The 12,134-nt window shown below is 35.6% G+C and overlaps 1 pseudogene; it reads right to left on the minus strand.

Moving 5' to 3' along the window:
- Nucleotides 1-430: 430 nt before the first annotated feature.
- Nucleotides 431-12,134, minus strand: part of LOC149237449 (uncharacterized) — a 56,061-nt pseudogene continuing 44,357 nt past the window's right edge.

Here is a 12,134-nt window from a genome sequence, read left to right on the forward strand (position 1 = left end):
ATTGATGGCAAAATGAAGGTATACATGTACATGCAACTGCTAAAAAAGCTATACAATTATGGTAAAATAAAAAGCATAGAACTCAATATATATCATAGCACTGTATAAAAATACAAATAAAAGAGATCTAAACATAAATATCCAGTGATAAAAATAAACTAAAAGAAGACATGATACAACATAGAAAAGATTCACCTGGCTATTTTGGAAAGGAACTCTCTTGTCAATGCGCTCACACATAACACGAGGTTCAAACTTAATTTCTTGTCAGTTATAAAAATAAAATAGTGGATGAGACTTAGATGAAAATATTGATTACCAAGGTAAAGAATAATCATCTCATGCTCAACAACCTGCGAAGTTTACTCTTGTAGGCTTTCCAAGATGAGAGGGTGAGGCTACATGCCCTTCATATGAAAGGATCTTAATATCACCTAACTCCAGGACATGCATATTAATGACCTTCAGTAGAGGGAAAGAGAAGTTGAGGTCTACTAGATGATCCACTACCGTTTCCTTCCAACATCCTTGATCTACTTCTTGATCCAAGGAGAGAACTTGTTGCATGTGTTTCCCAGAATTCATTGAATTTGACAGCTTCCTCTTCAGTCATGTAGTGAAGAGTCTCTATACTATTCTCTCTGCCATATGCATTCCGTTTGTTACACACAACATGGATCTTGTCACAAATTTCCAGAGAAAAGCTATCTTTCTCAATACCAGTTTCGTTGTTCGAGACAGTAGAAAAGACTCGGTTCTTGTAGGTGGGGATGAGGGTTTTCCTAGGGACGAGGACAGTGATACAACCATCTGTAGCTTCAATCCATAAATAATCAGGAGTTACATCCAGAAGAAGCATATCTCGAACTTTCTCATCACCCTATCTACTCAAAATAGCAGCCTGCACCGCAGCTCCGTATGCAACGGCCTCATCGGGGTTAATATTCTTGCAGAGTTCCTTGCCATTAAACAAGTCCTGCAATAACGACTGCACTATGGGAATCCTAGTAGACCCACCAACAAGAATCACATCATGAATGGAACTCTTGTCCATCTTGGCATCTCATAGGAATTTTTCAACAAGCTCCATACACTTCCAGAACAAATTTATGTTAAGTTCATCGAAACCGGCCAGAGTAATAGTGGAATAAAATTCAATACCATCATAGACAGAATAAATCTCAATGGTGGTCTCAACAGTTGATGAGAGATTTATCTTCACCCTTACGCATGATTTTCTTAGTCTCACAAGGGCTCTAACATTGCTGCTGATGTCTTTTCTATACTTTATCTTAATGTAGCGTACAAATTAGTCAACCAATATGTTATCAAAATCTTCGCCTCCCAAATTGTTATCACCAACTGTGGCCTTCACCTCAAAACGACAACTTTCAATTGTCATAATAGAAACATTAAAGGTACCTCCACCCAAGTAAAAAATGAGAACATTGATCTTACCAACACTACTGCCTTTGTTTTCCAGTCCATAGGCAACGACAGCAGCAGTGGTCTCATTGATAATTCTGATAACATTCAAGCCAGCAATGACACCAACATCCTTGGTTGCCTGCCTCTGAGAATCGTTGAAACATGCAGGAACACTAATGACAGCCTTCGTCACCGTGGTCCTAAGATAAGCTTCAGCAATCGCCTTCATCTTTTCTAAAACCATGGAAGATATCTCCTCGGCTACAAAACACTTCTCCTCCCCTTTGTATGTTACAATGATGATGGGCTTATCACCAACTCCTGGAATAACCTTGAAATGTCATAGCCCCACATTGCTCTGAATGCACGGATCAGAGAACTTCCTTCGTATTAACTACTTTGCGTCTTCCATAAGTTAACAAACCAACTTAGATTTATAATCATAATATAACAACGGACATGAAAAACATATACAAATTTTACGGAAAGAGGAAGGATGTAACAAATAAAATCGTGTGGATAAGTAATTGACGATTATTGACCAAAAACTGTATTATTGTGATTTCTGGCAACTTGGTTCTTAGCAGACTCTTCGATAAGATTCTCTTTATCAGTGAAGGTGATGATGGAGGCAGTGGTTCAATTCCCGTGATCGTTGGATATGATATCCAACCTTCCATTCTGCCATACTCCCACAGACAAATACATCATCCCTAGATCGATTTTGATTGCCAGTCCTTCACCATTTCTATTCATCTTCTCACTCAGAGTGGCACAGACAGGAAATTGGCAGAAGGTCAAGGATGCACTATTCTCAATACCAACAAGTCTATCTTTCTCATGATGTTTCGCTTTCGTCACCGCATTTGGACCAACCCTCCTTTTAGATGAAGAAGTATAATAGACAACACTGGGCCTAGAAACTGTAGATCTATCGTAACCGAATGATTGAAGTAAAATTAGGGTGGGTATCAGATGACTGGTATTATTGTCTGATATTTCTTGTTTCATCCTCTACATCGCCTAAATAACCTTCTCAACTAGGTGTTCAACCACGGGCTCTGTGCTAGCAAGTTTAGCAGGTTTAGATTCAGATGTTGGAGCTTCATCGTCGTGAGGCAGCTCCTGAATCATAGTTCCCCATCAACCTTGTAGCTGTGCCAAATTGAAGGGCCTCTTATCAATAAAAACCTCGTTGGAAGGGCAATGGAATGGCTCATCGTCCATCATGTCCATGCCCATGCTCATATTCCCCCTCATCAACCCAAAAAGGCTGCTGAAACCAAACAGACTATTGCCTGGAGGGCCGAACAAGCCCCCAAATGGGCACCAGAAAAAAGGATCATCAAATGCACCGTGGCCAAAGAATTCCTCCACCAAGCTTCGTCCACGTACCCCTCCACCAAATAAGTCGAATCTAGCAACAGGGTTTGGGAAACTTAGAAAATCCCCAAAATTTCTGCCAAAGCCACCGCCACCCATACCACCACAGTAGCCTCGCCTCTGTCACCGAGATCCATTGTGTTATATCTAACTGGGGATTCTTTCTACCAGGATTTGAGGTCTCATTGGATGATGACATGGTTAAATTGACAGAAATTGCAAGCGATACCTCGGAGAATGATTTACCCTCTAACCTCTCTTCCTCCACCGTTGGATTGTATTGGATTGTCAAATCTTTCTCATTCTTCAACCTGCCTAAAATCCCCCCTCATCCTCCCCTCATCCTCACGTGTTGATTCTAATATTCTTATTCTTCCATCACTAATAATTTTTTTTACTAAAAATAACTCTTAACAATATTATTGATTATAATTATATCTCCTCACTTTCTAATCCTAATCATGTTCCCTGAAGTCCCCAATTATTTTCCCCCCTTCATTTATCAGACTTTAATAATATCCTCTCCAATTATAACTCTCTTACTAATTATAATTTAATTAATAATAAATCCCTCATTAATAATAATTTCTCTAATAATACCCCTAACAATAATAATAATAATGAGAAAACTATTAATTCTCTTAACATGTGTAATAATTTGAATAATATGACTCCTCACAAAAATAATAAATGTATTTTTAATAATAATAATACTTACTCTTAGTTGGATTGGTGTTAAAAGAAAACCCATTTTATCTTGAAATGCAAAACAAACACCATGATCGAGGCATGTCCTTAGGAATTCTAAGGGTACAAAAGACAAAGGTGTACAAATTAGGGCCAAACTCCATTGGACTAAGGGTTAGGGATAAATGCACCAAACTCTTTTCTCAGGATCTTCAACAATAGCAGGAGTTTGAAGACATAAAATCTATTCATTTTAAGAAATGTAGGTTCATTAAGAATAAAGAGATTTTTCAAAATCTTTTAGCCTACCACAAATTGATATCACATCCAACACTTCAATGAGAAGTCTAATGAAGATGCATTGACTCATTGTTTAAAAGTTGTCCCTTCTAAATTTTCTCACGTGGATAGAGAGGTTTGTGAGTTGAACATCTCACGAAAGGAATTTAACATTACCTTGAATAACATGGTTGATAGTAAAAATCCAAGAATAGATGGGCTTCCATGTGAATACTACAAAACTAATTGGGAATTATTTGGGCCTATCTTGCTAAAAGTTTAAAAGAAGTTTTAAGATGAAATTTACTTGACATCATGATCAATTGGTAATACATAAAATATTAAGCTCATATCCAAATGAAGTGACCCTAAATAGGGCTACAATTGTATTTGAAAATCCTAGATAAAGTCCTTTCCATGAAAATTAAATTTGTCCTTTAAACCCACCTTAAAACCCTTTTGGTCTTTTAAGATCCCTTAGGAAAAGTTTTCCTTATGGCACTGGTATGATATACGATGGGTATTGATCGTTGAGTTGCCACTTTGAGCATGACCAATATGTGGCTCATCAAGATAATTTCATTGCACCTTATTCCTTTTTCCAATGTCCTTCCAAAAGGCATAGTTTGTTGACAATATTTTTCATAACCTTATAAGTTCTTATGAACACATAGAAGGAAAAATGGGCCATACCAGACTAAAATGGGATTTTTGTTGCCTTAGAAGGAATGAGGAATTTGGAATCACATATGTTGCCAAGTAAGGTAGAACATTTTCTACTATATTTATTGTCAAGATCATCCATGGAAACAAAAGCTAAAAAAATCTTCTACAACCTAAAATGGCCAAAGGCACTCTCTAGATGTGTCACATGAATTAAAAGCTTTATTCTATGATGCCAAATGTCTACCAAAGGATATCTTGCAAACAAGTTATATTTATGGTGCATCATTTTTTTTTAATCTTAATAATAAGTGTTTTGTCAGGGATCCTTGGTCTGATACAAATTTAGACTCAGTAAAAAGGGCCTTTAACACACAAAAAATTGAAACCCCACTGAAATTTGCAACTAGGCTACTAGATGTTCAATAATTTAAAGGCTTCAATGTGAAAATCTTCGACTTCACACATACTTGAAGGACACTTTTGAAGTAGCATATTTCGCCAAAAATTTCAAGGGAAAGTAGTGATCGCCCTATGGAAACTAATTTTGCAGCACCTTTTCCAATGTTGAGTCGATGTTTCCCATGAGCGATGGTTCACAATGCTTTTTCCAGCTAGTACCTTCTCTTTGATTGTTGGAGTTTTGTGAGGGACTTCAAAGATTTGGATCATTAAGCTCACAAATTACATGAGGATAAAGAAAAAATGGGTAGTGGTGTAAATGTAAATGAATTAAATTCATGTTTAAAATAGTGATTTATAAAGTGTTATATGTATTATGTTAAGTTTATTTGATTATTGATATGGTCAAATGTTGTATTTCTAACAAAAAGTGAATGTTTGTGGGATATTAGGTAAACATTCAATTGTCCTCAGAATATAATTAGTGTCATATATCTGACTAACATATTATACAATATCCGATGATAATTGTGTCCATCAGATATTTGATGAAAGTTGGGGCTTTTAAAAAAAATTGCAAGTAAAATCCAACAACACGAATGAACTATCACAGTACAACGTCAAATTTTCCACCCATATGTACTAGTGAATTTTGCTAAATCCAACATAAAATTCAACTCCAAGAAAGGCCCCAAAGGTACTTAGGTCATTGTTTGAATACCCCAAGAATTCCTAATATATATATATATATATATATATATATATATATATATATATATATATATATATATATATATATATATATATATAATCTTGAAATGTTTCAGTCAATGGCAGGAATTGCACCCACATAATTGTGAAAATCCAGAGAGAGGGTAGGCTCCTCGTTATAGAGGTAAGGTTAGAGAGAAAGAAGGGAAGCCCAATCTGGGATAATAGTTAAAATAGCTTGACTTTTCATACCTTATTCCTTATGTAATAACTTTAGAGGAAGTAAAATAAGGTTATTGATTTGTATTAAAATTACTAACATAAACGACTAATTCATATTATTGTAGTACTTGTTAGGTAGTTATATTTTTGTTCCTAGACTAAATTAGGCCTTCACGTTAGTAATTTTTAGTTGTATATTTCAACCCGGGACTAAATTAATCATTTATGTTCTTTTTAGTTGGGGCACTTAATATTTCTCATTTTTGATATTATTTTACTGGAAAATCTGTGGTGCCTAACGTTTTTAGTCACTTAGTCACTAATTTCTCATTTCTACTAGTGTATCCAGTAAAGGCATATTTTTTTTAGTTAATTCGCCTTTTGTTTATCTTCACCCAGTGCAATAGTACTTCATTAAGAATTAAATAAATAGTAACCATGTGTAGTAAGAATAAAATAAACCATCACATGTGAATGCCATGATTTAAGGTAGAAAGCCAATGTGGAAAAAAACCATCACTGTTGTCATCTCTGTCTTCTTTTTATTATGAAGAAAAACTTCTTACAATATTTCACTGGCACAAACTCATACCATCACACAGGAAGCCACCTGCAGAAGGCCACAACCTTCTCTCATTCTCCAACACACATTGGAAGGGGGCTTCAACCCCTTGATCTCATTTACTGGCAAACACTGGAAGGGAGCTCCAACCCCCTGATCTAATTTACTAGCTACCACTTGAAGGAAACTTCAACTTATTGATTGAAGGCTTGAACCTTCAACACCTTCAGGGACCATGTTTCATAGATTTTCATATTGGATCCACTTGATACAAAAAATCACAACTATAGGCCACATTCCATCAAATTTTTAGACTGGACCCACTACCATCATTTAAGCCCAAAACCAATTATCAGAGTTGAAACTGATTACTGCAACAAACCACTCAATCATTATATGAAACAACCAATCTCTAACCCAATAATTGAATAGACCGAATCAACCAAAACTAAACCAATAAACTAAAACTCAAACTTAAACAACCGAAATAGTTAGATCACTCTAACCTTAATACCAATCAACATACTGCACAACATAGAAACTAGATTCTATTATTGCAAACCCTCATCAACCATATATCAAAATATATACACTACTTTATAGTAGCAAACCCATGTGTGTATGCACTTTTCATAAATCATACCCACGTACAAATATTAAACCACTGAAACCTAAAAGTGAACTACTAAATCCTAAAAACTAAACCATTGTCACTCTAAAACAAATACTGAATCATACATAGATCCACTACATCATTATGAAACAATCATGAAACCTTAACTGAACTTCAATCACAAATAGCACGTATCATCATCATTCTTAAATCAGTCAATTCATATTTTAAACATTATTGTTAAGATGAGAACATCAAACAAGACTTCATTAACAGACAACAAAAACAAAACAAGACTGATTATCCTTTTCATAAAAAACCCTAGTTTTTGTACGCAATTTCCTCAAAACAAACTCGCATATATACACCCTTTTAAGGAAACAAACCCACATATAGATCAGAATATATACGTGACTGTAGGAATTTACAGGGTAAGTTCTTTAGATAGAACACCAAAGGACACTACTCACAAACAGATCACATATCAATACACTAGTATTCTTGACGTGGTTAAAACCCTCAAAGAGGGAAATAGTCCATGGCCTGAGCCAACGTGACCACTTTAGGAAATTTATTAATGTAAAAGAAATAAAATTTTACATAATATTCTCTCATGAACGGTCACCCTACAAATGACCCTCCATGCTCTTTAAATAGAGATCATGGACGAATCGAGTTTTAAGCCACGGATCAAGTGTCAGTAATACCAATGAGAGAATGAACCGTCAGATCACTTCATCTCTAGAACATATCGTGACCATCTAATTGTAAGTTACAAAAGTACATAGTAAAGAAATACACTTTACCTAACTCTACACTAGACCAAGTTATACTTAACTATTTCCTATGTGCCGGAATATCCTAACATCCCCCCTTAAAAATAACTTGGGATAGGATTGAAGGATGTACAAATATGACACAATAGGAGAAGGAAGGAGGCATTAGAGCCTATCCCCCCTTAGTGAGAACTTCCTAAAATCCAACCATAAATTGAAGCTCAATAAACTTCACCTCTATGAGAGCCTTTGTAAATATGTCTGCAACTTGATCATTTGTTGAACAATATTGGACTTCAATAACATGGTCATGAATAAGATTTCTGATGAAGTGCATGTGTAGTTTAATGTGTTTGTTGCACTGATGTTGGACTTGATCTTTGCATAGTTGAATGACACTTTTACTATCACACCAAAGTGTAGCCAAATGCTGCTATTGAAATCCAAACTCTGACAGGATTTGACGAAGCCATAGGGCTTCCTTACTAGCTTCTATTGTGCCATGATACTCTGCTTCTGTTGAATAAAGAGAAATGGATCTTTGTTTCTTGCACGCCCATGTAATAGGTATAGAACTAAGAGTGAAGACATAACCTGCAATAGACTTCTGATCATTATGGTCACCAGCCCAATCAAAATCGGTGAAATCAACCAATAGAGGAGATTCTTCTGCACTGTAATGAATCCCAAACTGAACTGTACCTCAAACATAATAAAGTATTATTTTAGCTACTTTCCAATGATTTTCATGTGGGTTTTGCATAAACTGAGCAATAAGGCCAACAACAAAGGAAAGGTCAAGACATGTATGGGTCAGATACAAAATGTTTCCTACAAGATGATGGTATAAGGTAGCATCAACTTCAGAGGAAGTACAAGTGACTGAAAGTTTGACTCCAGACTAAAAGGGAGAAGGGGTTGGCTTACAGTCTTCCATATGAAAGTGGCATAGAATATCACAGGCATACTTGGACTGGGAAAGGGAAATACCTTCCTTGGATTGCAAGACTTGAAGACCAAGAAAATAATGCAAGTGTCCTAAGTATGTCATTTCAACTACTTTTTAAGGTTGGACATCACATGGTTTATAAGGTTGGGATCACTACTAGTAAGGATAAGATCATCAACATAAAGAACAAGAATGATAATAGACTTACCCACTTTCTTGATGTAGAGAGTATTGTGAAAATGACACCTAGAAAAGCCAGTATCTAAAAGAAAGCTATCCATTTCGGCATACCAAGCCCAAGGGGCTTGCTTGAGACCATAAAGGGATTTATTAAGCCAACATACAAGGCTAGAATCTATTTTTATAAAGCCAATAGGTTGTTCCATATATATTTCTTCATGCAAGTCCCCATGCAAAAAGGAAAATTTAACATCCATCTGATGGACTTCCAATTTGAAAGAGGAAGCAAGGGAAAAAACCTTAGCAACAAGATGAGCTTTATGTTTATCAACTTTTCCATCTGGTCCATACTTGGTTCTGTAAACCCATTTGCATCTAACAAGTTTTCGTCCCTTTGGAAGAGGAACAAGATCCCATGTATCTTTTGCCAATAATGAATGATATTCTTCATTCATAGCTATGTACCAATTTGGATGGCCTGAAACTTTTGCAAAGGTGTCAGGATCATAATTCACTGGAGCTTGAGCCAGTAAAGAAGAGGCTCTATCAAACTTAGAATGAGTGTGACGTTGATCTGTAGGATCACCTGCAAGAACACATGTTGCATCCTGAGTAGCGCAGACCCATTTTGGAAGCTGAGGAGATGAAGGAGGATCTCGAGAAGGTGGGGGAGGATTTTCATCCTCACTATCATCATCTAAAGAAGAAATATTTTCAGAAGTAGATGTGATAGAGAGAGGTGGCACATCCGTCAAACTAGGCTCACAGAGCGATATATTTTGAGAAAACATTACATCTCTTCTAATGATAACATTTTGGATTTAGGTGAAATAAGTCACATCTTCATAATATCCAACAAAAATACATTTTTCACTCTTAGGTTCTAAGGCTTTATGTTTCTCATCTAGAATATGTTCCCATGCTTCACTTCCAAAAGCATGAAGTGACTGACATCTAGTTTAATTAAGCTCCATGCTTCTTCTGGAGTGATATTCTTTAAAACCTTAGTACGGGTGAAATTTACTATGTAATTTTCATAGTTAATTGATTCTGCCCAAAAATTAAGACTAGGTCCTTTAGATTGAAGCATACAATTAACCATTTCCTTTAAGGTGTGATTCTTCCTTTCAGCTACACCGTTTTTCTATGGAGTATATGGAACAATATGCTGCATTTGAATTCCATGCTCAATGCAAATGTTGTTGAATTTGTTGCTAACATATTTTCCGCCATTATTAGATCTTAACTTAAGAATTTGATGTCCAGATTGTTTTTCAACAAAGGCCTTAAAGGCAAAGATCATGTTAAATACTTCACTCTTGAGTTTTAAGAAGTATACCCAAGGGTGTCTGGAGAAATTATCAATGAAAGTTAAGAAATACTTTAGCCAAAGAATGAAACAACTGGAAGTGGACCACATAAATCACTATGCACAAGTTGTAAAGGCAATGAGGCGTGCCAAGAGGCACGTTTTTGGAAACTATCTCGATGATGTTTTCTGAGTACACATCCGGAACAAATACCATAGGAAAACCTGTCACCATATTTTCTTTACATAGATTTTGAAGGGAGTGATAGTTTAAGTGACCAAATCGCTCATGCCAAAGTTTGCTCACTTCATCATTATGAGAAACAAATATCGAGGGAAGATTTGATGACCCAAAGTTGTTAAAATTATACAACCTTGTAGAATCATCAGTAATTCCAGTAGCTAAAATCTATTTAGCATTTGTTAGGTCCTTAATTACAACATCGTGAGGTGAAAATTCAATGGTTTTACCTTCACCTAAATGAGTTATCTGATATACATATAGAAGGTTGCAGGATAAGTTTGGAACACAAAATACATAATTAAATTGACCATTGTCTAGATGAACAGTTCCAGTCCCTACAACACCAAGAGATCTATCATCACCAACATATATATTTTTGGTGTTACAATAATTTAAAGAAGAAAACATGGCTTTGTTTTTGGCCATGTGATAAGAAGCTCCAAAATCAATGAGAAACTCATGAGAGTGAGAAGAAGAAGATACATTTCATGCATAACCAGACCAAGATGCTTGACAACCACATGTAGAGAGTGTTACTCCTGAGGATAAGTTGAAGTTGAAGAGTGCTCCAAATGGATGTTATGCTTCTTCATTGCTTCTTCCAAGGCTTCCATCTTCTTAAAGCATTTGGATTGTAAGTGGACATCTCGATTACAAAAGTTGAAATGTTTATTAGTCTTCTTCCCTTTGTTTTTATTTTCCTTATCATTTTTTTGAATTGATTTTTCATTTTGAGATTGAAATTGCTTAGGACCCTTGTTTTGTTTAGGACCATTCTTTTTAGGATACTGCTTCTCAGGATTCTTTGAATTTGGTTGTTTCTAGGCGGCTAAGGATTTCTTAGAAGAGTTTTCAAGATTAAGAAGACCAAGATGTAAGATTTTTTCTTGTTATCTTATTAAAGAATCACAAAAGGCATCAAAAGAGGGGGACTTGTAGTCTTGTCCTTGAGAAATATAGGCTTCTCTAGTGGAATGGAAGGTGGAAACAAACATAGAGTAGGTTGGTCCCAACTTAGTAGGAATGGAATAGATAAGGATACCATCTTCTTTCTTAACCTTAACAACTTCCAAGAGAAGTCTAAAGGTCTTGAACTTGGACAAAAAATACTCAATGGAAGAAAAATTATTGGGGTCCAACGTAAGAAACTCATTTTCGAGTTGATGGGCTCTAATTTCATTTTTAATTCCAAAAACTTTAGTGAGTTGTTTCATTACTTCATGAGGGGTATCAATTTCTGGGATATGGAATCCAAGGTCTAGAGAAATAGACATCCCTATCAACCCACATGCTTGATCTTTCCTATTTTCCCATTAGGTTGCCTTATCTTCATATTTAGGTTTAGTTTTTTGGTGTGAGGCTATTCTGTAAAGACTTTTACTTCTAAGTAAATCCACAATGTAGGAACACCAATGGAAGTAGTTGGTGCTGTCCAGGATAACTTGGCATGGACTTTCCATTTTAATAGAAATTGAAGATTTATATTCTGAAACTAAGTGTTCCAATGGAAAGATCTCGAAAAATTGGGCTGATTAAAAAAAAGGGCTCTAAAAACGACTTCCGGATGAAGAAGCTATGGCTTTTTGAAGAAAAGTTGTTGAAGATGCAAATGAAGTGTGTGAATGTGTGGAAGTGAATGATAATGTTATATTTAAAAAAAAATTCCCCCCCCTTCCAAACTTGATCTAATTAACTGACTTTAAAAAAAAAATTATGTGACCCACTT

The sequence above is a fragment of the Pinus tabuliformis genome, chromosome 8 (assembly GCF_031772625.1).
Source record: "Pinus tabuliformis cultivar Carrire ecotype Pingquan chromosome 8, CPIR1, whole genome shotgun sequence".
Classification (NCBI taxonomy): domain Eukaryota; kingdom Viridiplantae; phylum Streptophyta; class Pinopsida; order Pinales; family Pinaceae; genus Pinus; species Pinus tabuliformis.